The sequence below is a fragment of the Urocitellus parryii genome, chromosome 1 (genome assembly GCF_045843805.1).
Source record: "Urocitellus parryii isolate mUroPar1 chromosome 1, mUroPar1.hap1, whole genome shotgun sequence".
Classification (NCBI taxonomy): Eukaryota; Metazoa; Chordata; class Mammalia; order Rodentia; family Sciuridae; genus Urocitellus; species Urocitellus parryii.
Window position 1 is genome coordinate 262,165,155 of NC_135531.1, and position 27,952 is coordinate 262,193,106.

Consider the following 27,952-nt stretch of genomic DNA (forward strand, 5'->3'; position numbering starts at 1 on the left):
TGTGGATACAGGCATAGACCCATTACAGAACAGGTATATTTCTAAGACGAGGACTGGACTACTCTCTTTAAATGTATTATTTTCCAAATGACTTTTGAGATAAAATGGAAATGATAAAGAATAGAATTTTGAAGCTGCAAGGGCCTTTATAAATCATTTGTTTTAATACCATATTTTGCACTTGGAAGACAAGAAAATCCAAAGACGGAAGGTGATGTTGAGTTATTCAAAGGATGACAACAGGAAGAACTAGAAATAGAAGCTAGCTCTGCTTGATCTCAGGGCTCATATTTTAAACTAAATAAATACATATTCTCTGTGAAACCCTATAGGTACTTATTGGTTTGTTTTCATTTAACTGTGTTGCTTGAACGTTTCTATGACAAGTATTTTATAGGATTTAATTTGTTTTTACATGCTGCTGGGTGTTGAGTGCCAATCAAATGATTCTTAAGGTTATTTTTGATTTTGCAAATACTTGCACACTTACAAGTAAAATTATGTGTTTAGAATATTAATGGCAACATTTTCTAAAGAAGACCCTGAGATCTGGAATGTTATTAGGTTTGGAAAGCATACATCAAGGTCAACTTTAAAAATAATTCAAATTGCTTTTTGAGAGAACAGATCACAAAACTTTTTTTTTTGGGGGGGGGGTGTTACTACGGATTGAACTCAGGGACACTCAACCACAATCCACATCCCCAGCCCTATTTTGTATTTTTATTTAGAGACAGGGTCTCACAGAGTTGCTTAGGGCCTCACTATTGCCGAGGCTGGCTTTTAACTTGGATCCTCCTGTGTCAGCCTCCCGAGCCACTGGGATTACAGGAGTGGGCTACCACAACTGACTCAAAACTTTTTAATAGAATGTTGAAAAACAGTTGATGAGAGTTCCTTTTCAGAATCCATGTCTTTCCAGGAATATGCTTTGTTATTATCATGATGACCATAGTCCAGAGCACAATATAATAAACTCTTATATTTAATGCAGTTCATCAATTTTTCATTGGCTTCCTTCATGCGATAAATTCATATATTAAATACCTATGCGCTAAACATTTTGCTAACTGCCAAGATTTAGACTGTATCTTTAGACACTTCCAGGCCTTAATAGAAGTCCAGGAAAGCAAACTAGAAAAGAAGCAAAAATTTTCACTGTCATATGCTCTAAGAAAATTATAGAGAAAACTTGCCAAGGAGGAACAAGAGGGAGAAAAAAAAAGTAAGTAGGGCTTTAAGTCATCTTGGCCATATTGGAGAGAATTAATCACAGGAAACCAGCATAGAGCAATCTACCAGTTCTTATGCCTTCCTTGCAGAATATTTGAACTGTTATGTCTACTTATTTGAGCATAGTGGAAAGACTGATTTCATGTTCTGCAACTTAATAAATGTTAAGAGTTTTTTTATTCATATTTCATTATATAAATAATTGATAGAATGTCAGGAATTTGAATGTCAAATCAATGTCTGTACTTTCTGATACCTAACCCCACAAAAAGAAACAAAGACACAATGGAATTTAGGAAAATAATAGATATATAATTGAAAGATTAGTGCCTAGGAAATTAAGATGGGGATTGGAAACTTCATTTGAAAGTATCTGTGAATTCTTTTTGTTCTTTCTTCTGGACCCACGCTACTTGATATTTTTCACTCATCTTGTCCTGTTCTTCTGAGAGTCCTAGCACTTAACTCATCTGTAATTTCACACTTAAAACACCCACTGGCAAAGAACAATCTAATTCCAAATGATAGCACCTGTATCTTGTTCTTAGAACTTGGAAATATTGACTTCTATTATTTCAAGAACTTCAATACCAAATATCTAATATTGGGAGATTCCTTGTAGGGAAAAAAAAAGGTATTTATTTCTCAAAGAATAAGTAACAACCTCTGTTTGAAGCCCACTAATGAGACAGATACATGATCACACAATGGGCAGGTGAAGACTGGGTCAAAATTAGGTTCAAGGTCATAGTTTAATCATCCTGATTACCAAGCACATTTTGCCCATGCATTTAAATTAACTCTTAAAGGCTATATAAATGACTGCTCAATCATTTTTATTGTTTTCAAGAATGTCTCTGTCATCTTCCCAGCATATTCAGGTTCAAGATGCTCTGAGCTGAATTACATTCCTGGAAACCTGTTGGAAGAAAACTTTCATAGCTCAAAACATGCTCCCCTTGAACTTTCTGGCCTTACTTTGCTTCTCATGAATCTATGATTATGTGTAATTAAATAGAAGCGTAAGGTTATTCATAGAAATTCATTGGAGACTAAAATTGAATGAATGAATCAATCAATCAACAGGCCAAGGCAGAAGTTGGTAAAATTGAATTGTTTCAGGCACCGTAGGATGAATAAGTTGGATGAAAGCTATACAAAGTAGGTTTGTCTGTAAAATAGACATTTATTGGTCAGCCATATCAGTTACTGAACACATGTAATCTCATCTAATCTTCTCAATAGACCTTTTACAGATGAGACTAAAATAGAAAATTACTTATCTTTGGGACCATGAATGGAAAGTTGTAACACCTGTGTTCCCCACTATTTTCTATCCAAAACCCATGCTCTTTCCACTACACCACACAGCCAAAGTGTGCTTCGTGAATGCACTCCCTGGGTAACAGACATTCTTATACTTCATAAACAAAGAGCAAAACTAAATTGGAGTTTAGGGTTCTACAACAAACTCATAGGATTCCATGGGTTTTGTTACTATAGATGTGTTCTGAACCTTGTTTGAACTTTCTTATTTTCTCTTGTTGCATTGGTGAGTGCTTTTTAGTTGCAAGTAACATATAAGTCAAACAGGTTTACCTATCTAAAACATCCAGGGCACCTGGCAGTAGGCCTTGTTAAATCAAGGGACTAGAAGAGAAAGCCTGCATTTCTTCTATTGGTTGGATTTTGAGGAACTTCGTGGTGACCTGAGGGCTACCAGCAGATCCAGATGTTCTTCCTCATGTATCTATATCTGGTTGTGGAGGAAAAGAAAGGTTTTTTTTTTTTTTTTTTTTTTTTTTGTAACATAAATGTTGAATGTGACTTAAATTGGCTAGAATTGAGGTTAGTCAGATTCCTGAAACAATCCCCCTGGGTGCTGGAGCCACATTTTCATCCCTGATGGGGGTGAAGACAACAGCACTAGAGTCACATGGTAGTGAACATGTGTGTTCCCCCAGGGAAAATAAGAGTGCACGTTTCAAAAAAATAGGTTAATGTTTGATAGGTGTCAAAACACATGACATTTTCGTAATAGGTCAAAATTAGGGAGCAAGTATAAATATTTGTTATAAAAAATAATCTGTGTGTACATGCACCAAAACTATAGGTGTTTGCAACAATCATAACAAACACATCAAAGGTGACTTAAAGCTAAACAAGATTTTGATAAAGTATGTCACAATCATGCTTCTGAATGTTCAATTCATACGTGATGAATGAAAACCATCCTTGAATATAAGGAGTCTTGATGGGGAACATCTTCACCCAAAGATAGATAACAGGTTAAAAAGACCTTGAATACAAGACCTGTCTCCAGAAAACTGACATTTCATGTCACCATGGTGATGGCATGAAGATTGATACCAATACTGGCTGACTTCCCTGGTTGCTGTGGAAATAGAATTTTACAATATTCATTTGTAACTTAGAGCCACCAAATCTGTCAGACAAGTCAGTGGATACTCGACTTGTCAGGGAGCCTAAAGGTGGGCTTGCATTTTCAGTGTGAAGATATGTATGTAACACACCATAATTAGATATCAACCTGGGCTCTTTAACCAAAGTGATATGTTTCATATGTAATCACCATTTTTGCATCTTAATGTTTTTTCTTCTCTTCCAACAACAACTTTAAAATATTGGTTTTGAAGTCAATTTTCAGAAATATCTGCTTCAAATGTTTTTGGTAAACTATTTAGTAGAACTTAACACTACTCTGTAATCAAAAGTGAAAACAGAATAAAATATTAAGGCATACATCTAATGTCATGAGAAATTAAGCTAATTTCTTAAAACTAATAAAATGGTGAGTTCACTTAAATCATGCCCCAATAAATAATAATGATGATAAAGAAAAGGAATATGACGGTCATTCATGTGTTCCTATTATTTCAAGAAATGTGCTTGATATCTTCCATGCATTAGTTCTAGATTAGGGTACAGTTAAGCTTCTATAACAGGTAAGCACCCAATTTTCAGTTGTTTAAACTGATAGTAGTTTATAATTATTCATTTGAAGGTCTAAACAAATATTCCTTATTGCTTGTTGACTCTCTTCCAGGCTGAGATTCAAAAAGTCAGACTCATATCTTGAGAGTCTACCATACTGAACTTGTAGTATCCAAGTCTTCTTACTCATTGAACTCAAAGGAGAAAGCATCAGTTCTTTAATGGACTAGACCTTGACTTTTGCTCAGTATTATATGGTGTGCTTATTTATATTATAAGGAAGACAGAGAACCGATCTTACTTTATGTCCAGTTCTAGGAAATGCATCCAAACCCAGAGAAGTTTTACCACTGTGTTAGTCATATTTTATCACTATGACCCAAATTCCTCACCAGAGCAATTTAGAGGAAGAAAAGTCATTTTGAGCTCATGGTTTCAGAGCCTCAGTCCATGAGTGGCTCACTATCACTTTGGCTCCAAGGTGAGGCAGAGCATCATAGCAGAAAGGCACGGTGAGGAAAACTGCTTACCACATAGCTACCTGGAAACAGAAGGAAGAGACAAAGAGACAAGATATAACCCCCGTGGGCATGCCCTCAGTGACCCACCTCCTCTAGCCATGCACCACCAGCCCACAGTTACCCTCAGCAGAGAAGTTCTTTCAGATTATTAATTTATCAAATGGATTCATCCCTTAAATAAGTTATAGCTCTTGGAATCGAATCATTTCACCACTAGACATGGCTGCATTGTCTCACACATGAGCCTTCAGGGTACACCTCATCCAAATGGTAACAAGTCTATACAGCAACCTTTCTTTAAGATGGTTTTATATAGATCTGTTGGTGTTATCAGATGAAACACAACTTCATAATAACAACTCTCTAACCAGCATGTGTAATAATGGTGTTATCAGATAAAAACAACTTCATAAACTCTCTAGATAGTATGTGTAAAAATATTTTAGAGGGGAAACTATTACCTAAATATATTGTTTTCAGAATATTTATAAGCATTTCATGGAATACACTTTGAGAAATGTTACATTTTTATGTCACCTCTTTGGTGAATATCATGTAGAAATATTTACACAGGTACACCTAATTTTTTAATAGTTTTCTGATGTCCTTGAATTTAAAAAATATCTTTATCCATTTTCTGTTGCTATAACAGAATACCTGAGAAGAGGTAAATTACAAAGAAAGAAATTTGTTTAGGCTGATGTGTCTGGAAATCCAAGAGCACAATACCAGCGTCTGCTAAACGTTTTGTGAGCACCTCCTGGCAAGAGTGCAAGCAGGTGCTTGCAAAACAAAACAAAACAAAACAAAAAACAAACAAACAAGGGGCAGCCTCATTTCATAACAACTTCCTCTCACTGTACTAACCCAGCCCCATGAGAACTACATCAATCCCTCTTAATGTCCCAATTACCTCTTCAAGTTTCCACCACCTATCAGCACTGTTACTGAAGACAAATTCAATGTGAGTTTCAGAGGTGACAAAACATTTGCAAAACACAGCAAGAAGTGATTGCTAACTGAGCCTCATGACCAGATCTATCTATAGCCCCTTTACTTGTCTTTCCTATATCCTTGGTGAAATGTGAGCTAGGTCAGAATGGTAACCTGTATTTATGGACATTCGTGAAGCTCAACAATCATCTTGGTCTCATTAGCACCTGTCTAGGTGCGAGATTAATTGTAGTTTCCCTGATGTTGTGAGGAAAAGAATTTAATCATCACAGACACTTCTCAAAGATGTCATGCCAATCGGACAACTTTATCCATGAAAGACTTGCAGGTTTAAAATTCATAGATTCCTAAATCATTATAACCCAATTTTCAATAATACCCTTTAAAATTACAATCTGCATTGCAACATGGAAAAAATTAAGAAAATATTTTACTATTTACTTTGAAGGCATATTGTTTCTCCTGCCTGTATAACAGAAGAATATCTTTCCCAAATAGAGGTTTACCAATCAAAGTTAGCCCAAAAGAAGAGGCAGCCTGGCGTAAAAGGAGCCATGTGAATGAGGCCTCAGGAGACCGTGGTTCCCGTCCCTTAGCAGTGAGATCTTGAGCAAGTCATTTCATCTCTCGGGGCTATTTTCTCATTTGCAAAATGAAGTCAACAAGACACCCTGCCTGCCTCCCAGGTCGGTTGTGAGCATTAGAAATGATGAGAGAATTTCCTCAAATATGAATTATAAAAAGACAAAAATGCATATTTGTAGAAAAATATTGCAACATATGAGGATTGGAAGCATTTTCTATTATTGAGTAAGTAAGCCATTCATTTTGTTCCCGTCAAGGCAGTGTATAATACGGTGGAGTGATTTTGAGCAGGGCCTATGACAATAGAGAGACTAGCTCTCCAGGGCAACCTGTTTGACCTTGAATCAACTCTTTATCCTCCCAGCAACTTAAGATTTCCCAGGTGAATCCAGGAAAATAATACATTCCTCATAAAGTAATTATGAGGATTAAATGCGATAACATATGTAAAATGCTTCTAATAGCACCTGTCACGTGACAAATGCTGGCAACTCACTGCATCTATCAGGGAAGGATATTAGATGTGATTTATTTGGGGCTTGCTTTTTCCAACTTCCCACTTTACCCAGGTCTCTATGATTGCCATAAAAGCAATACCAAGCAGGATCGGAATTACGAGTTCATTGGGGAAATAAAGGATTTCAGGGAGAAGTCCAAATCTAGTTTGGGAGAACTGTTCTCTCAGCACACATTGGGCTTGCAAAGCCCCTAACTTGATGCAAATTGCTTATAACTTTTCGGCTTGCTGCTTACCTGCCCCCAAAGCTCTTGTTTTGAAAACTTTACATTTCATGTACAAAGGCCCTTTCTGTGACCCACAGACCCAGACATCTTCTCAAAGTGATTATCTCTTTGTTGTTCACTAATGGGGCATTAAAAAATTATGCATCTGTTAAGAAATTTCTTCAAGTTATAGAAATGACATTTTATTCCCAAATGGACCAGGGATGACAAATTCAAATGCTAGATGGACTGAGCAAGTGAAATAGGTATGTAAAGTAAAGCCTGTACACTGTCAAGGGACTCTCTGTGTTAAATTAAAACCAACGGAATATTCTTTGTTTAAAAAAAAAATGGTATCTTTCCATCTATTTTTGAAACCTGAGTCTATTTGGGACATTTATTTTCTCTCACTTTAGATGGAAATACTCAAGAGTAAAAGAAAATTAACAATAAGCATAGGTAAGCAGATCTATTATTTAGTCCCTAAGTTGGGGAGAGATTATGGTGGAGCCTATGGCAAATGAGAGAAAAATGTGTGATATCTCAAATGGAGGTACCATCTGCCCTTGTCAATGGCGGTCATGTAAAAATGTGAGACTAATACTAAGTCTTCCTATTATTAAATAGAAAGCCAGAAATCTGCTTTTTAAGTGAAATCTCCCAATTTTTGAAAGTTAGCTAGGAAAATAAAAAGAACTGTAAAAACATAATAAATGCCAACAAAAATTGCAGGTCACATGTGGCTTTGTGATTGCTGACAATCATGAGGACCTCCTTTGCAAAAAAGAAGTCACTGATTGCAAAGGAGCTAAGGGACTGGCCCAAGGTCACATTGATACTGTCAAAGCCAGAAGTTGAATGTGGATCTTCTGACTCTGCCTCAATCCAGGAGAATTAGTCCATCTTCTCACATCCAAAGCAGCCACAACATTATTGATAATAGAATGCATGAACAGAGAACACAGCAGTTAAATATATGTGTTTTTACTATTCCCGACTCTCTCCTGTTTTGTCTCAAGAGATTTCTCCATTTTCTCATGTATTATCTAGGACATGATAAAACCCCCTATCTCCCTTTCTTAGTGTGATAATAACTCTCACACTCAGAGGAAGCAATCTTCTGCTTGGGAGCTAATGTCTTTGTAGATTTAAGGAAATATACTACAGTCAATATGCAGAGTGGTTTGGCACAAAAAGCACATATTGTATCATTTAAATCAGTATGTCAATGATATATATAAATAACGAAATCATGCACATTCAAACTGCTAGCTTGCCTAGATTTTAATACCCAGTGTGAGATGTATCGACCACATGTTAGCATTCTGGTGAAAATGCTAATTTCCATATAGCATAGTGATTGCAAAAATACTCACTGGGTTACAGATCAGGGCATCAATGCCAAGTACTAATGAAAAAAAAATTTTGGACATAGTGCATCTAATTTTCCCAGCCTCTCACGCTCTGATGCACCACAGGCTTAAACTAAAAAGATTACTTGTGGTTACCTGGTGAGCTAATGCCACCCGACCCAAAGTTACACAACAGCAGGCACTGAATAGCAAATTAGTAGGTAGTGGGGAAACAGTGATTAAAACCTGAAGCTGGCCTCGTTACATCCATAATTATATTTATTCAGTGCTTCAGTGCATTTGGAAGAGAAACCATATTTCTCTCTGCCTTTCTCAGGCGCTCTCTCTCTTTCTCCCTCTCTCTTTTTTTGATATTTCATCTACTTATTAATAGTGTGGAAACTCAGGAAGAAAAAGCTGAACTTGAAAAAAACATTCATTTTAGAAATTGGTTATGTAGCGGGAACCAAAGTGTTCTCTGCACATCCAAGGGCATTGATTAACTTTCTCTAAAGAGTCTGAGCCCCTTTAGAATCCTAGGCTCAGGGTGACTAGCTCTTAAACCATGATCGAATCAAAGTTCTGAAGAGGGAGGGAAGGTTGCCAATGTTAATTTATCTTCCATTTGCTAAAACAATATAATACCTCCAGCTAATATCAGTTTTTTTAGATTTGAACAATCAAGAAAATATATGCCAGATAAAAAGGGATAAATCCCAATTGAGCATAAGATGCCATTGGTGTGACCACTCAGCTCCCCAGTAGGGCTGTGAACTGCATACTTATTATAATCTCAAGCAATGGAAGGAGCCAAGATGGGCTCTCCTTTAACCCCTCAGGTACTAGAAGCCGTAGCCCTGCATTCTTATTGCAGGAAAACCTTGAGAAATTTACAGAAGCCACCCTTGGTTCAACTTCTACAGGGACCAATCTCTCTGGTACAAACATCTGTGGTAGAAATCTTGTAAGCACCCCTTAATTTGTAAGATGATCTCCTTTGTTTCCTTGACCACAACCTCTGGAGAGAGGCCATGCCTGCATTCGTTTTATCACCATCCCTGGATCCATAACAAAAACAAAAGCTAGCTCATGTGGAACACTTAGTGCTTTACAGGGGAGCTTATTTAAGCCTCACAAAAATTTACAAAGTGCCTGTGATTTTCATTATTCCCATTGTATAGGTGAGGACACAAATCCTTAAACATACTAAGCATCTTGGCTAAGATCACAGGACTAGTAAATGAAGTCACAGGGTTTGAACCTAGGTTGGCTGACTTAATCCCTGTGCTAGGCTGAATGTACAATAAAGGTCCACATCTTTCTTTGAATTTCATTAACTATTAAAGTTATTAGACTATTAAGGGAATGGTATTGAAGGAGAAATCTCTGTTCTATTTTTTATTTTTATTTTTAGATTTTTGGAACTGGGACTCGATCCCAGGGTACTTAACCACTGAGCCGCATTCCCAGCCCTTATTTTTTATATTAAGACAGGGTTTCGCTAAGATGCTTAGTAACTTGCTAAGCTGCTGAGGCTGGTTTTTAACTTGTGATGCTCCTGCCTCAGCCTCCAAAGTTGCTGATATTATAGGTGTGTGAGCCATCACACCTGGCTAAAACAGCTATTTTAAAAAGTCATTTTGGTTCAGATGATGTTCTGCATGTAACTAGTTTATTGATCAAGGCTAACACAGATCATAAACAAAGAGCTTTCTCCTACCTTGTCTTTAAACTTCTTCAATTGAAGTTACAATGTGGACATGGTCTTAGGCGCTTTAGGTCACGAACATAGTCACAATTCATTAGAATGTCTAGTCTTAAGATACGAATCAAAACTCCAAATGTGAGTTAATGTCAAACACCCTTTCTTCCAGCCTCCATCCAGAACCCAGGCACAGGTATGAAGGTGAGGTCCTGCTGTTCCATGCCCTCCCCATGCACCCACCCACAAACTTCTGTTTCCAAGAGGGCAGGGAGTGCACTATGTGACACTGCTGGGGAAGAACCCAAATAGCCCCACACTGGCTCCCTATCTCATGTGGCCCACAGCCATCTCTGACCTCGACACACATCTCCAAGGAGCAGCTCCCTCCTGATTCTGACACAAGAGTTGGCCAGCCATTCAGTCACCTCCATTATTTCCTAGTCCCTAATCCCTAAACTGCCTTTGATTTCCTAGGCCTAAACCAAGCATGGGTCTACTATACCTTCCAAATGCAGGAAACATTTAAAACTCTTACATAGGTTCCATGATTAGACCTGGGATCAGGAACTACTACCACCAAAATGGGACAGAGAGTTTTAGGCAGAACTGATGCTTCCACAAAAGCCTCTTCAGCAGTGTTCCCTCCGGGTTCATCCATTTTATGACTTCCTCAAATAATCTTTTTTTAAAAAAAATTGACCCTTTTTAATTATTTAAAAACAATACAACACAACATCAAATCTCCCTCATCATCTACAATTCAGTTATATTCAAACATTCTAAGACCAACAGTCCTCTGCCCAGAACCCGGGGATCACACGGGGACACGGAAGACACACGAAGGTGAATGGGGAAGATCAGAGTTTCAGGGTAGCTCATGAGTCTTCTGTTCCAAACACACTCCAAGGTCTGCCTTTTATTTTGTTAAAGAAGGTATTGTATGGGAAGTTCTTTAAAATAAAATAATTTCATCCCAGACACCAGATTTCTTCAATGATAGATCCATAAAATTTGTGTTTCTGATAGGAATAAAAAGTAATTTTTACTTTAAAAATGAGGAAAAGAGCTGGGCACGGTGGCACACGCCCATAATCCCAGTGGCTTGAGAGGCTGAGGCAGGAGGATCACAAATTCAAAGCCAACCTCAGTAATGACGAAGTACTAGGCATCTCTGTCTCTAAATAAAATACAAAATAGGGCTGGAGATGTGGCTCAGTGGTTGAGTGCCCCTGAGTTCAATCCCCAGTACCAAAAAAAAAAAAGAGAGAGAGAGAAAAAAAAAGATAAATTCTGGGCTGTCCTGGGTCCTGGTTTCTTCTTGTGTCTCTGAACATGTGACTTCAAAAGAGTTAAATCACACTTATTATGACACTATGATGATTAGTACTATTTTTTTAGATGATAAAAAAAATAAGATACCCAGTAGACATAAAAATGGTTAAAAGGTTTTTTACTGCAGCTCAATTTTTGGCCCACCACACCCCAAGAAACAAAATGAACATATAATTGAGATGGTAACTCCATTGGCTATTCCAATTTACCCATCTGCTCGTCCCCCATACAGGTTCAAGGGACTAGCAGAAGGTTTTCTTAGTAATACAATCATGGCCCTAGCTGTGTTCATGGCAGTTTATTTGAGTTCCGCTGATCCTTTTCACACACGTAGGTAAGCAAGGCTATGCTTCTCCAACTGCCCACATCTGAGCACATTCAGCTTCAACCATAGAAACTACCAAGGAAGGAAGAATATATTTCTCCCAAGATTCATTGACTGGGATTTTAAAGTGCCCTTTCTTCCATGGAGCCCAGAGTGGTGGCAATGTGCTAGCGACTGCTGTATCTTCCAGCATGTGCTCCCATCCTCTGAGGGTCCTGAGAAGGACAGTGGATTGGTCCTGGAGCCCACATGAAAGGAGCAGGTGGTCTCATTGGGTGGACCATGTGTGGCCCCAAACCTAGGGGTGCGGAAGGGGCAGTCCCAGGCAGTGGTGGCAGGGCAGTGTTTACCACGGCTGGAGGGCCACTCCGGAGGAGGTTGAAGTAGTTGGCAGAGGCTTCTTCTGCTACAGGAGGAGGAGGAAGAGCTCCAGGCAGTCCTGGAACAGGCTCCAGCTGGATCCCAGAATCTTTGGTTCCATCCTTCTCTTTTTCTTCTCTTCTGGCTGCCAGGGATCTTCCCCATTTCACCTTGAGTCTGCATCCACTGACAATCAACTTATTAAAGGACTTCTCAGCAGCCACTTCTGCAGCCTGCCTTGTGGCAAACTGGATGAGCGCACACTGCTGTCTCTGTACTACAGTGATCCTTCGAATCTCTCCAAACTGGTGGAAATGATTTATGAGATCTGTCTCAGTAACGGTATCGCCGGGACCACCAACATCTAGTGTGGTGATAGTTTTATCCTCCGCTGGGTCCAGACGAGGCATTATTGAAGCCTGCATTAGAAGCTTATCTGCTACAGGGTCATTGATTCCATAATAACGGTCTTTAATATTTTGATCAGCAAGGGGGTCATCTGGATCTGTAGGCTTCTCATGGTCTGTATGGACACTCTTCCCCTCTTTCACACTCTCCTTTCACCCAGAAGGAGCAAATGTGGGACCCATTCCTTTTGTAATAGGGTGTGGTCCGGGCCAATTTGAGCAGCAAGTCACTAGTGGATGTGGCTTTCCCAAGCATGCCAACTGGCCGTGTTCCATCAGATTTAGAAATTTCTCTTTCCATATTTTGAGTGTAGTACTCTTTGTTGACATTTGACTTTGGCATGTCATCTTTAAAAGACAATCCCACATCATGAACCTGGATGGGCAGGCCATACTCTAGGTCTAAGAGGCAGATGTTCTTCAATTTACTGCAGGTTTGGCACACCTCAGTCTTCTTGAAGCACATGCGGACCCCAGGACACCAGCGAAACATTGTAAATGGCCTGGCACAGATTTGCATTCTTTCCCATACTTATCTTTGGTCATTGGATATATGGGTTTTCTCCAAGACACGTCTGGCATAGAATGGGGAAGTCCGAGTCCTCCCAGTTCTGCCTGTTGTAGGTGTTGGAACCTAGAGAGGTTGTCATCTTGAGAGTGTCTGGGGGCAGTGGTAGCTTCTGAGTCGGGCCCTCTAATAATCTTAATCCTGCAGAAGAGTCTAAGAACCATGGAACAGTGTGTTAGCTTTCCATCACCATAAAAAAATGTCTGAAACAATCAATCTTAAGAGAGGAGAGATTTATTTTGGATCATGGTTGTGGAGGCTTCTGTCCATGGTTAGTTGATCTGGGTGCTTTTGAGCTTGTAAGGAGGCAGCAGCTCACAGTGGGAGTACAGGGCAGAGTACGCTCCTCTCCTTGTGGCAGCAAGAAAGCAAAGAAAAAGAGGAAGAGATGGGGGTCCAAAAAAAATCCCCTTTGAGGACACATTTTCAATGACCTAAAATCTCCTACTATTAGTATCAGGTTGAGGACCATGCTTTTAATACATGGGCCTTTAGGAGATATTCCAGATCCAAAATGTAGCAAATAGTTTGCTTCCTTTATAAATTCTTCACATGAGCCAACCCACCTCAAACTAATTTTGTTATCATGATATCATGTCATTTATAACTGATGGGACAAATTCCCCTTTCTATTATCTCTTACAGATATATTCATAGTTCAGTGATGATACTGTATTATCCATACAAATTTCCTATCTTGTTGCATTCATTGTGTTACCAATCTTAATTAGTGCATAATATTTTACTTTATTATTTTCCATATTTATCTATTTGTACTTATTGTTGGACTTTTGGGTAGAAAAACTTTGACTTTTCATCTCTTTTTTGTATCCATCAAGAAGGAAGGAACATTCAAAATGTAATGCCTGTTAAAGTGTCCACTTTCTCAAGGAATTTATAGTACTTAAAATGATTTATTTTATAATCTAGAATACAGCAACTAGTAAGAATATTAGATCTAATTAAATTGCATTAGTTTTCTTGTTTTAATATTTTTTAAAAGTAATGACTAGCTCCTGATTTGTATGTTAATAAAAGAGACAGATAACTTGAATTAACAAAACTAGAAAAATCCAAAAGTCATTGGTGTTGTTGGCAATTTTGTAAAGTTATGGTTAAAGAAGATAATTAAGCAAGAAGATAATTAAGTTCCCATCCCTAAATGATGTCTAAAGAGAAACAAACAACTACTTGATGATAGTCGCACTACATTCAGAATGACTAATTATAAAATTAAAGGGGACATTTTAGCATTTGAGTTCCTCTGTAAATTTTGTAACCATTCCCAAGTCATGTTCAATTAAGTATATTTCATGCATATTCAAGAAATCTAGAAGAAACTGCTCCAGGGCTGCTGTAGAACTCCTTGGAGTCAGGGACCCAGGCTGTTGCCTTTCCCGCGTCTCTTCCTGAACCAAGATGGCCCCTGGATCATGAGTCATTACATCTATACTCCATGCTTGAGGAAGGAGGAGGCAACAAAAAGAGACACATTTCCTTCCTCAAAGTGTACACCATTGTATCCCATTGGATAGAAATTAACCCCTTGACCACACCTAACAGCAAAGGAGCATACTTATTGAAAAGTAAGCCTTATTCCAGAGTCCCTGAGCCAAGCTACAAGAAGCAGGATATTTATTTCAGATGAAGAAAGAAAGAATGAACAAATAGCAATCTTGGGCACCACGGGATGAGATGATTTGTTGACTATTATAACCTAAAGCCAAATACAGAAAACAGAGCGAAGTGGTAAGACAATGGGAATAGAGAGGGATGCAACTTCTAAGGAAGGAATCATCTTGGAAAATGATGACAGGGATTTGCTAAAACAACCCTCCTGTCTTCTTCTGTCTATCTCTTTTTTCATCATGACCCTGTGAATTTCCGTGACAAGTAGAATGCAGGAGAGGGATGTTGTGAGACTTCGGAGGCTGCATCTTCAGAGCCTGACAGCCTCTATTGCCACCCTCCTGCAACCCTCTGCCATTACCAAAGGAAGTCCAGGATGGACCCTTGAATTATGAAAGACCATGGAGAGATCAAGGCCTATCTGACAGCTAGCCAGGGTTGCAGATTTGTGAATGAGGTTAATTTTAGAACTTCCAGCATGTCTGAGCTGACAGCTGACTGAAAGCTTGTGTGCGAGCTTGGGAGAGCCACTGAAAAACTGGTCACTCCCAGAAGTATAAGAAGTCATAAATCATGGCTTTTTTAAGCCACCAAGCTTTGGTGTGGTTTGCTGTGTGACAATAGCAACTGGTACACTGGTATATTTGGAAATCAACACAAATAATGATATCTGCCATGCCTTGAGGTGCTGGCTGTAGATTTTATACAAACTACAGTTCTAATGTTTAACAATCCTGATTACAAACACTGAAATATGGACTAAATTCTAATTTTGTAATATGATAGCATTGGTACCATCCAGGTTCCTTTCCTTTTTTAAAAAAAAAAATTATTTTTGGGGCTCAGTGGCAGAATGCTTGCCTAGCACATGTGAGGAACTGGGTTCAATCCTCAGTACCACATAAAAAATAAATAAATAAAGGTATTGTGTCTATCTACAACTAAAAAATTATTTTAAAAGTTATTGTTTTCAATCAATATATAAAGACACAAATGTTGTGTGTATTAACGGGGTGTCATAATGTTCAAAGTAGGTACACATTATACAATGTTCCAAACAAATTAAACATCTTTATTTCCTCAAACACTTATTATCTCTTCATGGCAAAGACCTTTGAAGTCATTTCTTCTAGCTGTTTGAAATGCACAGTGCACTATTGCTATCTTTAATTTTACCTTCTTAGAAAAGCATCACAAATACTTTATTGGATTCTTGAAAATAGAATCAACGCAGAGCCTCATTATCATGTTTGTGCAAAAGATACCACCTCCCAGACACTGGTACCTAATATATCTTTAAAAATGTGCTTGGTTAACAAGATAAGTAACGTTCAATATAAGGAAGGTAATTTGATAAATAGAAAAAAATAAAATATGACTGAAAGCAAAAGAAAAAGAATCCTAAGGAATATGTAAAATAAATCAATTTCTTCCTAAAACAGACTACTCATTTCTTCCTACCCCATAACTCCTTCTCATGCCTGTGATCTACCTCCTCCCTCCATCCCAGTGCCAGCTTGGAGACTTTCTTTGTCTTTTTCTTACTATGTTCCTCCACGGACAAAAGGAAGAAAGAAATAAGAATAGTTATGTCTGCATACTGTGACAAGGTGATAGAAAAATACAAAAGGTTCATTTATCACTGATTTTAGTTTACTTAATAGCCAGTTTGATTTCTTTATTTTCCTTTTTTTTTTTTACCTTATTTTTCCTTAATCCCTATTGTTTTGGATTCTGAGCATTTATCCATTCCTGGGGTGGGGAGAAGTGTCAAAAGACCATTTGCACCAAATGTACTAGTGCTCATTTTCTCAGCCACTCCTGACAGCAAAGCACCCACCCCTCCCTGTCTCCCTCCTTTGATCACAAACAGCAATACCTGAGCAGCGGCTTGAAATCAATACACTCTCCCTCTTTCAGCATCCCCATTACAGGAATAAGGGGGCTTGAAATGTGAAGTTCTGACTGAGTGTTGATGTGTCGTGTAAACAAACCCAAGAGCTTCAGCATAAAATGTCATGTCCAGGCACCAAGGCTGAGCCCTCAACCCCTGTCTGGATGGAGATTGAGTGCAAAATAAGAATTATTGCTACAATTTCCAAGAAAACAAATGAATGGGCAGCAGGAGATGAATTTAGACTTTGATAAACTGAAATACAGTAATCTGAGTTAATGGGGCAACTATTTGAGTTTTTCTGTTAGGTTTTCAACTTCATTTATATGACAAAGATCAGAATAACATATCTGGCAAAGAAAGGAAGGAAGAAGGAAGAGAGGAAAGAAGGGAGGGAAGGAAGGGATTTTGAACATTATAATGTGCCAGTCAATTCTTTGTTTAGGGATTTGATGCCCAGAATATCAATATCTCTCTCCCTCTAACCTCCAACAATTTGTTCTCTTTTATCACGTCTAGATTTCAAGACCCACAACACCTAGGGAGTAATTTCTCCATGTCCTATCCCTGTCTCCTGTCGGGTATAAAAACAAGCAGCAATACATTTACATTGAATTTAAATAGACTGATGCTTCCTGTGATGAGATTTAAGGTGACTTGCAGCTAATTGGAACAAAAACAACAATAAGCGGGTTTGTCAGGTGAGAGGGAGAGAGCCAGCTATTGAGTTTATACATTCAAATGCTGCCCTTCATGTTTGAGAACGGGACCCTTCACCCACTGGCAATGGAGGAACATTAGACTTTTTATCTAGTAACAGGGTGCAGAAGAGGAGCTGTGCCTAAGCTCAAGGGACTAACTTGCTTCCCCAGGGTTGCCTTATAGAAGTGCCACAAACTTGAGTGGCTTAAAACAGAAATTTATTCTCTTCCAGTTTTGGAAGCTGGAAGTCTGAAGTCCAGGTGTCCAGAGACCCTCAGGAAGAAGCCTTCCTTCCTCGTCCAGCTTCTGGTGGTTTCTGGCCATCTTTGGTGTTCCCTGGCTACAGAAGCACCGCTCCAGCCTCTGCCTCCCTCTTCACATGGCCTTCTCCCCTGTGTACCTGTGTCTTCTTTCCTCTTCTCATAAGGACACCAGTCATGGAATTAGGGTCACCCTTTCCCATTATGACCTCATCTTTACTAATTAAATCTGCAAAGACATTATTGTCAGAGAAGGTGACATTCTCAGGTTCTGGGCAGACATGAATCTGGGAGTAGAACCTTTCAATCCAGATGGTGAGAAGTCAGGGAGTCTGAATTCTTCCCTGGGATTTGCCATAAGTTTATTGGGTATTGGATACCTCACTTTACCACCTTAGGTCATAGCATTGTACCTCAAAACAAAGGGCTTTGCACTAGGGTTCCCTCAGAGCCTTCAAATGCTAACCATACGTGGTTCCCTCTCTACTCACCCACAGACACCACCCAGCCAGCAGCCCAGCCAGGGGGAGAAGTTGAGTTCACACAGAGAACAATGGAAGAGGGGCTCCTGGAAGGAACTTAGTGAGAAAAGGTCTGAACTTGTGGGTTTCTTCTTAAGATAGAGCAAGAGACAAAAATCATGGAAATTTTGAAGTTCAAAAATTTGATTTTTTTTTAACATGCTTATTTTAAAGTCCCTCTGCAAGGGATTTACAAAATGTGCAAAATGTGGTAAAGAGCAAAGCAACGTGCTAACATTTGTGTTGTATTTTTCATAATTGAATTCTGTCTTTGCAAGCTACACAGTCTCACAAATTCTTGGCATGGGGGTAGTGTGGATGTCAAACACACCACACCAATGAGATTTTAAACAACACCTTTTTCTGGCTCATCTTTATTTTTCTAGCATGCAGATATATCCTAATGAAAATTACTAAAGAACTGTTTGAAGCTGAGATGTGAAGAACAAACTTTTTTTTTTTCCTTTTACCTGTAGAAGTCTATATCTTAAAGGCAAGTTGATGGAAAAGAAATACTGTGCAGTGGCGAAATGACAAGCCTGGATTTGATATCTAGCTCTGCCATTCATTGTGACCTTAGGCAAGTTACTTAACCTCTCTGAGTTTCTATTACCTCTTCTAAATAATGAAGCTAATAAAAAGTATCTCCCCAATAAATTGGACATAGAGATATAGCTCAGTGCCTATCACACAGGGGAGCAGAGAGATGCCTACTGCAAAATGTAGCAGGAGACTTCCTACCTGCACTCGGAGTTTGGGACTGGAACTCTCCTCTTTACTCTGGGGGATCTTTGAAGACAATCAAGTTATCTTCTCTAGTGCCCAGTTGAGTTGATAGTCCAAAATGAGTGAATACGTGAACTGCAAAGAAATAAATACAAAGAAATTTTAGTATCATGACTAGGCATTAAAAATATAATGAGTTTATTTGGATGAGTTTATTCATGGAAATAAATTACTGAAAGCACAATAAATTGGACCCTGGCCCCTAAGCGATGTATTTCTTATTTCATTATTTCATCTGGGAAAACAGTAGGCTTTTCTCCCCTTCCTCTATCATATAAGTGTATAGACTCATGTGTGTATGAAGCTGTAATTATATACTCAGAGCCCTTTTAATTGCTTGTTTATCACAAAGCCTGATGAGGAATGTAACAGTCACCCTCATTTTTTTTTTTTTTTCAGAGAAGACCCTGAGCCATAGAAAGGTTAAGTGGCTTAGTGAGAAGCACACGGTGAATCAATAGAGAACAGGACGTAGAGCCTGCAGCCCTGGAGTCCCCGAGTTATCGCTGAGCACAATTGCACAGGAGTTAGCACTATTTGTAATAGCGTGTTCTTACAAGAAATCTTAGGAGACCAGGAGAGGGAGGGAAATGGATCTGAAACAGGTAGCCGTTTGCTTCTAATTCTTTCTGTGCCCCAAGCAGACTGTCTTGTTCATCTGGCAGCTTCCCAGAGCTTCCAGAACAGCACCTTACAGCATTGGTAATTACTTATCTCTGCGCCAAGGTACAGGGATGAACTATGGAAGGGGCGACCAGGACTAAGAGCCCTGCAGTCCACACATGCTGGAAGCCTGGAGGAGATCCCAATGTATGGGAGAATACTGCCCCTGGAATCAGCCAGCCAGGCCTTTGAGATTTATTTCATTTAACATTTCCCTCGCTGTCACATGCAACTCCTTCAGACTCTCACTGGATCTCCTGTAAGCTGCTCTTACTTTTCTCTCAAGTCTGTTTTCTACCTGAATGCAAAGCAAAGCCCAGAGCTTCTAGGGAAAAGATAATTCAGCATGTGGGCACCATCATGTCTTCCCATACGTTGAACCCCAGTTCCTGAGGATATGACTGTAGGCAGAAATAGTTTGTAAAGCTAATTAAGCTAAGTGAGGTTATTAGGGTAAATCCTAATCTGACTAGTGTCCTTATTAGGTGAGATTTGGATACAAACATACACAAAGGGAAGAGTGTGTGAAGACACAGGACCCAGGCAGCCATCTGGAAGCCAAGGAGAGAGGTCTCAAAAGAAACCAACCTAGCTGACACCTTGATCTCAGACTTGTAGCTTCAGAATTGCAAGAAAACAAAATTTGGTTGGTAAAGCCAACCGGTCTGTATCACTGCTATGGTGATTCTAGTAAATTAACAGATTAAGGATTCTCAATATTATATTCATTGCCAATCAATAAGCATTGGCTTAAAAAACTGAAAGTATTCAGTCATCCTTCTGCAGGCACCTACTGTGAGCCAGGCTCTGTCCAGTGGCTGGGGTTACGGAGGAAAGCAAGATATAACTACTGCCTTAAGCAGGCTCACAAGTACAGGAGAAGAAAAAGAGAGGAGGAGATGATTATCATAGTGTGATAAATTAGCAATCAGACAATAGCATGCCCAATGAACCATGGGAGCACAGAGGAGCAATATATAATCCAAAACACGCACAGAGAATAAGGGGTCATGCAAGGCACAGAAGAGAGGTTTGCACCTGGGCTGTGTTTTGAAGAATAAATAGAAATGAGACAATGATGAAGGGCCCTTCTATGAAACAAGGAGCCGCATGTGCAAAGGAAACAGTTGGTAGGAACACAGAGCATTCAGAGCGCTACACAGTCCTGCGGAATTGAAGCACCTTGTGTGAGTGGAGGTCCTCAGAGAGGAGCTGGAGAAAAGGCAGAAGGCAAGTCACCATGCCTGGGGGACCAGGAGGCTGCTGGTTATAAGCAACCAAGCCGCAACATTCGGCCTAATTGAAGAGAAGGTGCTTTATTAGATTAGGTGCAGGAGTGAAGAAACACACACAACATCTCATAAGCCCAAGAGTCAGGTGGCACAGAAAAGTAGAATATTGATCAGCCCGCAACAACCGCTCCAGGTTTATTGATATTCTGGCTACCTCAGGAAAATGCATCTCCTCCCAAATGGCTGTTGGTGACTCTTGCTGCAGGGACTCGGGGACTTTAGATTTTACTCCTCTAGGTCTTAGTCTTAATGGGCCTGAACTTACATCTTCTGCCTCTCCACTTCTTTCTTCTCCTCTGCACCTCATGGATTCTGCTCACCACAGTTTCTAAAGCGTCATAGCTTTTGCTCACCAGTGACTTCAGTCAGTAGTCTGCACTAGAAGTCTCTTCTGTGATGCTGATACTATTTATGTCTCTCTGATTGCTCTCATGAATACTTCCTAGGGTAGGGAATCTGATCAGGTCAAATGTCACAGGGCAATATGGAAAAACTTTTAGGCAGAGCTGGACTTCTACTCAGAGGGCTGCTTTTCATTCAGGCCCTTGTCCCTTGGCTTTGGCTGTAGTAGTGGGTCATTGTCATATCAACTGGTGCTCAAAGAAATAATTCTAACTGACAAGTCAGAAGGGGGCTATAGCAGGCAAATGGAATTCCATGGCTTTTATCTATAAAATGTTAAGGTGTCATTAAAAGATTGTGAGAACCAGAACATAAATTTTGTGCTAAAATATTATTATAGCAGAAGAGAAAAGAATGATTTGAAGTGATATTACCTAAAGATAGAAAGACTAAGTTATGAAGGGATTACAGTAACCCAATAAGAAATGCCAAGGACTAGAAGAAGGTATTGACAGTGGAATAGACAAGAAAAAGACAGAGATGAGAGATTTTAAATATCAGATCAATATGGTTGGTGAACAGGCATATATGGAAATGATAGAAATCATAGAAAAAAGAACCGTCAGTTTTAACACGGAGATTTCTGACTTAATAGACTTTGCACTCATTTACTAAGATACCAGAAAGAAAGGGAAGATGATGGATGTAGTGTTAGACATGCTAAATTTGAGGTGATCCTGAGATAATGCACTAGTCTGGGCAAATAGCATTTCTAGTATCGTTTTAGCTAAACTTTCCAAATCTCAGAGGCTTCACACCATGAGTCTGTTCTTGCTCAGTCTGTGTTGGGATTGGGGGTGGTCTGCTCCATGCAATCTCCTGGTCTTCCCATCTTTTCCCATGTTCTCAAAGTCACCTTGGCCGTGCCCAGGTCTTGACAGGGAAGAGAATGTATGAAGAGTGCGCACCTGCTCTTAAACATCCATGCCCAGAGGTGGTGCGTCCCCTTCACTCATGGTCTTTTGTAAGAGCCAGCCTGAGTTGATGGCTGATGATGTACTTTGGAAAGGATTGGTTGTATACCAAGAGCAGGAATGCAGCCAAGCTCCAAAAACACCGAGACCCAGGCTTGACAGAACTTCCTCCATTATGTAATCTGCCCTTCTTGGTTTCTTGGACCTCATGGTAAAAACATGACTTTTGATAGCTACTAGCCTCATTTTCTTAAAAACTAGACACATGAAAGAGAGATTAAATCGGGCTGGGGATGTGGCTCAAGCGGTAGCATGCTCGCCTGGCATGCGTGCGGCCCGGGTTCGATCCTCAGCACCACATACCAACAAAGATGTTGTGTCCGCCGAGAACTAAAAAATAAATATTAAAAATTCTCTCTCTCTCTCTCTCTCTCTCTCTCTCTCTCTCTCTCTCTCTCGTCCCAATTAACAAGCTTCTAGGAAAGGTTTCTGGCTGGTCCAATGTAGGCTGTATATTTATCTTTGACTTTAATCGTCTGAATCACGTCCCAGGAGCATGATTGTTAGGAGCCACATTAAACTACATAGATGAGGAAGGGAGAGAAGAACCAAGTCCAAAGGGTGCAGGGTTGTGACAGGGGACTTGGATGAGGGAGCAGGGCTAATCATGCAACTAAAAAAAGTAACCGCTTCTGGGAATGATTAAAGTGTGGCAACTGAAACTTTGGAAGGAGGTAAAGGACCAAAAAAGAGAATATAAAGGGAAATGAGCCCCAGTAGAACCCTGACAATATCACTGTGTGAGTGCCAGGAGAAAAGTGAGTCAGCAGAGTTTACAAAAGAAAAACCTCAGGTGCACCACGTGATGCCCAGGAAGGAAAGAGGCTCCTGCAGGAGAGAATGGCCAGGCCAGGGATTGCCACACAGGGGTCAAGTCACCTGTGGACATAGGAAATGGGGGCCAGCAATTACAAATCAATCATAATAGACTGTAAAGTTTAAAAAGCAAGCCTACAGCTGCAATAAGGTGAATCCTTATCATCACACCAAGGGAGAGAGCCATCACAAAAGCCTACAGAGGGTGAGATGCTATTTCTATGAAATTTCCATAAGAGGTAATCTATAGAGATGGAAAACAGGTGAGTGGATACCAGGACCTGGGAGAGAGGGGGAATAGTAATGAGTGTTTCATGGATGGGGGGCTGCCTTGGTGTGAGGCAAATGTTCTCCAATGTGCTAGTGCTGATGGAGGCATGAGCCTGTGAATATACTAAAAGCCACGAGGTTGTACATTTTTAAATAGTTAGCATGGCACATTGTCTGTTATCAGAATTTTCCCTCAGTTAAAAAAATAGATGGGTAACTTTTCCTGAAACACATGGAAAATGAAACAGCAATGGGTTAGAGATTTTCTTGAATGTGCTACTTGTGGGAGGAAAGACACAATAAGGGGGAGAAACTATGTAAAGTGAGGGGTTGTGTTGGATGTATTATTCCGTCAGCATGGGAATATGTAAAATGCAGAGCAGAAGTACTGGATTAAATTTCACCAAGGAACACGAGCATGAATCCCAGAGCCAAAGAGTTGGTAGGAAAAGAACAATGAATTGAAGAAATATCTCTTGCTTTTCTCTAATGGAGTGAATACACAGGCTTTGGGGCAAGCATTTTAGATTCATAGAATATTGTGATAGGTTAAAGTTTGTTCAACTTCTTCACTAACTAGGAAGGTTAAGTAACTTGCCCCAAATCATAGATACCCCTTCATTCCCTGAGTCCTTTATCACCAAATTCTAAGAAAAAAAAAATCTCACATAGAAGAAGATGAAACACATTGAAGCCAAATGGGGATATGTCCGAATCCCTGTTCCACTGCTTACCAGCTATACCATCAGTCGAGTTACTTAACCTCCTGAGTTTTATTTCTATATGTGTCAAATATGAAAAAAAATCTACTTTTCAGTTATTACAGTTATTATTATTCTCTTTCCCTCCTACCACTCCAACTTCACTCTCAGTTTCTATCCCAATTATGAGAGAGCTGAAATTTGTGGAAATCAAATGAAAATATAGGCATTATTGTAGGGTTTTTGTTTGTTTGTTTGTTTGTTTTTACTTCCTTTGTATTAGGGATTGAATCTAGATGCCCTTTACCACTGAGCTATATCTCTAGTTCTTTTCATTTTTTAAAAAATTTTGAGACAGGATCTAAATCCCTGAGGTTAGCCTCAAATTTGGGAGCCTCCTGCCTCAGCCTCCTGAGTTACAGGGATTATAGGTGTATCAGGGTTCTCTAGAGGAACAGAATCAACAGGAAGCAATTATAAAAGGGCAACTTACTAGGTTGGCTTACCTGACCAGAAGCTGGATAGTCCACAATGGCCATCTGCAGGCTGGGGGGCTGGAAGAACCAGTAGCTTCACAGTCCAATAGACTGAAGCCCCAGAGCAAAAGGGATCAACAGCACTACCCCAGTCAGAGAGCAAAGGCTTCCAGAGGAATTCACTTTGGAAGAGTGAAGAAGTGAGAGTCTGAGATCTTCAGATGATCACAGCAGCAATCAAGGAGCCATTCAAGTAGAATCAAGCCATGCATCTGTGGCTGCTTCCTTGTTCCTCCAACTTTTATTCCATCCAAGCCATCAAGCTATTGGTCGGTCGGTGTTGCCCACAATTAGGGAGGGTCTCCATTTCAGTTGGCTATCCCACATGCCAATCATTCATAGAGGCACCCTTATTGACACACCCACAACCCTCTTAATCCTTGGTATCTCTTAATCCAGTCAAATTGGCAATTCAAATTAATGATTACAATAGGTATGCACCACTGTGCCCAATTGCGTGTTTATTGGATGCATTTTTATGCCAAAGATATGAAAGTAGCACGACTCAAAATACTGTAGAAGCTCAGGAATGTAATAGCAGAGGGATAAAAGTGAGCATGATGACAGCTGACATAAAAAAAATGAAACACAGTGAACAAATCAAAGAGGAGAGAAGTCTAAAGCAATTTTCTGTGTATGGTGCATCTAGAAGGCACAATGTGATGCAGGGTGACCCACTGAACCCCTCAGAAGCAGGATGTGATATCCATCCTTAGAGATCAGGGTTGGTGTCAGGGCTACACAGCACTCAGGGTGTGATGGGTGACAATAAGAAACAGCTGTTAAAAGAACTGTACAGTCCATCGACCTTAACCACGTGAGGCTATTACAAAGGAGGAGCTACTGTGACAAGGGCCTTCTCTTGTGGCTGACAGAACAGCTGAGGGGCTGTCAACGTAGAACAACAATGCATCAGAGGTCCACCAAATCAACAGTCCAGTCCACCCAGACTACTGTATTTGTGAGACATGCAGAACAACCAGAGCCCAGAGGCTACAATCAAAGCAGAAAATGGGATACTAAAACACTCAGGATTCAAGAGCATTTTACAATGAATGTCTTCATTTATCATGTGTAAATTAACATTTCTGCAAAATTAAATATTATAAATGCATCAGAGAAAATTTTCATTTAAAGGAGACATCTATTGCTACTGTGAATCATCAATTTTAATAATTTTTTCCTAATTTTGAATGTTGGTATGTTTAAATATATCAGTCAGTGTTTCTTAGGCTTTGTTGCTGCAACAAACAAAACTACTTATCTCAGGGGCTTACAAAACGTATTAAACTTGGACTGAAGAAGAGTTCAAATATCCTGCTCGCATTATTTATCAGATGTAAGTTGATGGTGGCTCTATTTCTCATAATTTCTTCACTCTAAGATCTAAGCTGAAGAAGCAGTTTCTATCTGGGACATCCATTTTTCTTAGCAGAGGGGGTAAAACAACAACAGCAGAACAACATGATAGCTCATGCAAATCCTGTTTATACAAGGAGATTATCACTTTCATTCATGTCTCTTTGGCCAAAGAAAATCACCTGGTCAAGGCTGTGTCAATGGATCAGGGAGGAAAAAATAATATCTTTCAGTGGGAGGGAGACAAATAAATGAGAACAATACTAAAATCTTCATCACATATTCCTAATGTGGGGTGCACATACACATATAAACATGTTAAACTTTTAAAACTATGCTAGCACAGGTAGGGTTAGGTTGACCTCTCTGAGAAAACCAGGCACGATATAACAACACCCAACCTCACCTCAGAAGAAGATCCCAGGGTAGAACTTCATGAATTCTGAGAGGCAGAGTTCAAATAAGTATGACTTCAATGACTATCCTTCTATTAACCCATAGACTATCTGGCTAAGCAGTCATCTCTGTGCAAATGACAAAACTTAACCCCATGCTAACAAGATCCAAAGGAAAATTATTGGATCACACAACTGAAAATACAATGGGAGGCATAATGTTAGACATGGCTAGATCCAGAAGTGTAAAAAGATCTTAATGGTTCTGCTCATTTCTTCCACATTTTGGTACTGCTTTCCTGTCTGTCCCTTTTATTCTTACACGTGCTACCCAACCTCACCTACTTTATGGTGAAGGTGACCACTATCAGTTTTATATCCTACCATCCAGGGACTACTTTGAGAAGGAAATGTCTTTCTAATAGCTCTGATACAATTTTCAAGGAGGATTTTGTTTGGTCTAGTTCAGGTGCTGTGTCCAACTCTGAAATCAGGAAAAAGAATATCCTGAAGTCAGGCCTCAGTGACTTGTCCATCTAAGATAGGGGACTGGGAAAATACGAAGGCCCACCTAGAATTCATGGATAGAACAGAGTTGTTCTAGAGTTGACCAAGAAATTGTTGACCAAGGAGATGACATGCAGAAAAAGCAAATAAGCAAGAAAAGTATATCTAAGAGCTTCCTATAAAGATTTCTGGGATGAGGCTATGTCTTTCCCTATTCACCTATCGCTACATGTCATTTCTTTCTTTCTCCACAATGGACTACACTAGTACCAACAACTTACAGGAAGCTAAAGAACAACTTATACAGCCAAATTCCTATAATCTCATTTCAAATGTTTTAAATCTCAAAAGGAAGTCAGTGGAGACATCCCTCCTACTTTACTATAATTATTGTATTTTATGCTAAATGCATCCTCCATATCCTCATCAGTATATGAAGAGAGTATAGTGATTTTATTTAGCACAGCTTCATTCCCACATGAGAAGGAGACTCTGAATTGCGTATCTAAGGTTTTCTTTCTTGTTACAATGCCTTCAATTATTTACCCAGTCCTGTGTGTAATAAAATATTATAATTTCTTCTTACAGACATGAAATAAAGTATTCCTCAATTATTCTTATTTGGAATTTTCTTAGCAAAAGAGAGCTGCTTTCCTATGCAGAGTGAGAACAAGGATATCATTATGATTTACAACAGATAAATTTGCCAACCTCACTGCTAAAAGTATTTTTGCAGCAAACTGAACAATAAGACCTACTCTGCATATCACCAAAGATTTTCTCAGTTGAAAATTAGGAATGACTGGCCTTGGCCCTCACCCAAGTCAGTCTCTTTTTACCCCTCATGTTTGTGATAGGTCTTCCATTTTGAAGGAAACTCTCTCAGCTCATCTGTGAATCTCAGAATCTACTCAGATCAATATTGTTTACCCCTTCATTCCGGAGGTTCTTAAAAGTCAAATTAGGAATTAAAGTTTATCAGAACTAGGCAGGTGTTTCCTGCCTCAAGACTTGAATGTACTTAAAATTCATCCTTGAAATGTTATACAACTATGTTTTTTTATAGCGCAAAGTACTATTTTTTAAGTTTCTAATTTGGTGTCTTGGGTGTTTTCTTCTTGTTTTTCCTTTCAAGGGCATACTTCAAGTAGAAAACTTTCTGGGAAAAGTGACATGACAAATATACTGTTATTCTCCTTTCCCCACGAAATCGTTTCCATCCAGG

The 27,952-nt window shown here is 39.4% G+C and overlaps 1 protein-coding gene and 1 pseudogene across 1 annotated transcript in view; one reads left to right on the plus strand and one right to left on the minus strand.

The window, feature by feature from the left end:
• Vwc2l (von Willebrand factor C domain containing 2 like) overlaps nucleotides 1-27,952 on the plus strand; it is a 144,869-nt gene that overhangs the window by 47,999 nt on the left and 68,918 nt on the right. The gene's annotated exons all lie outside the window — the stretch shown is intronic.
• On the minus strand, nucleotides 11,853-13,102 carry LOC113192267 (pre-mRNA-splicing factor RBM22 pseudogene; annotated as a pseudogene).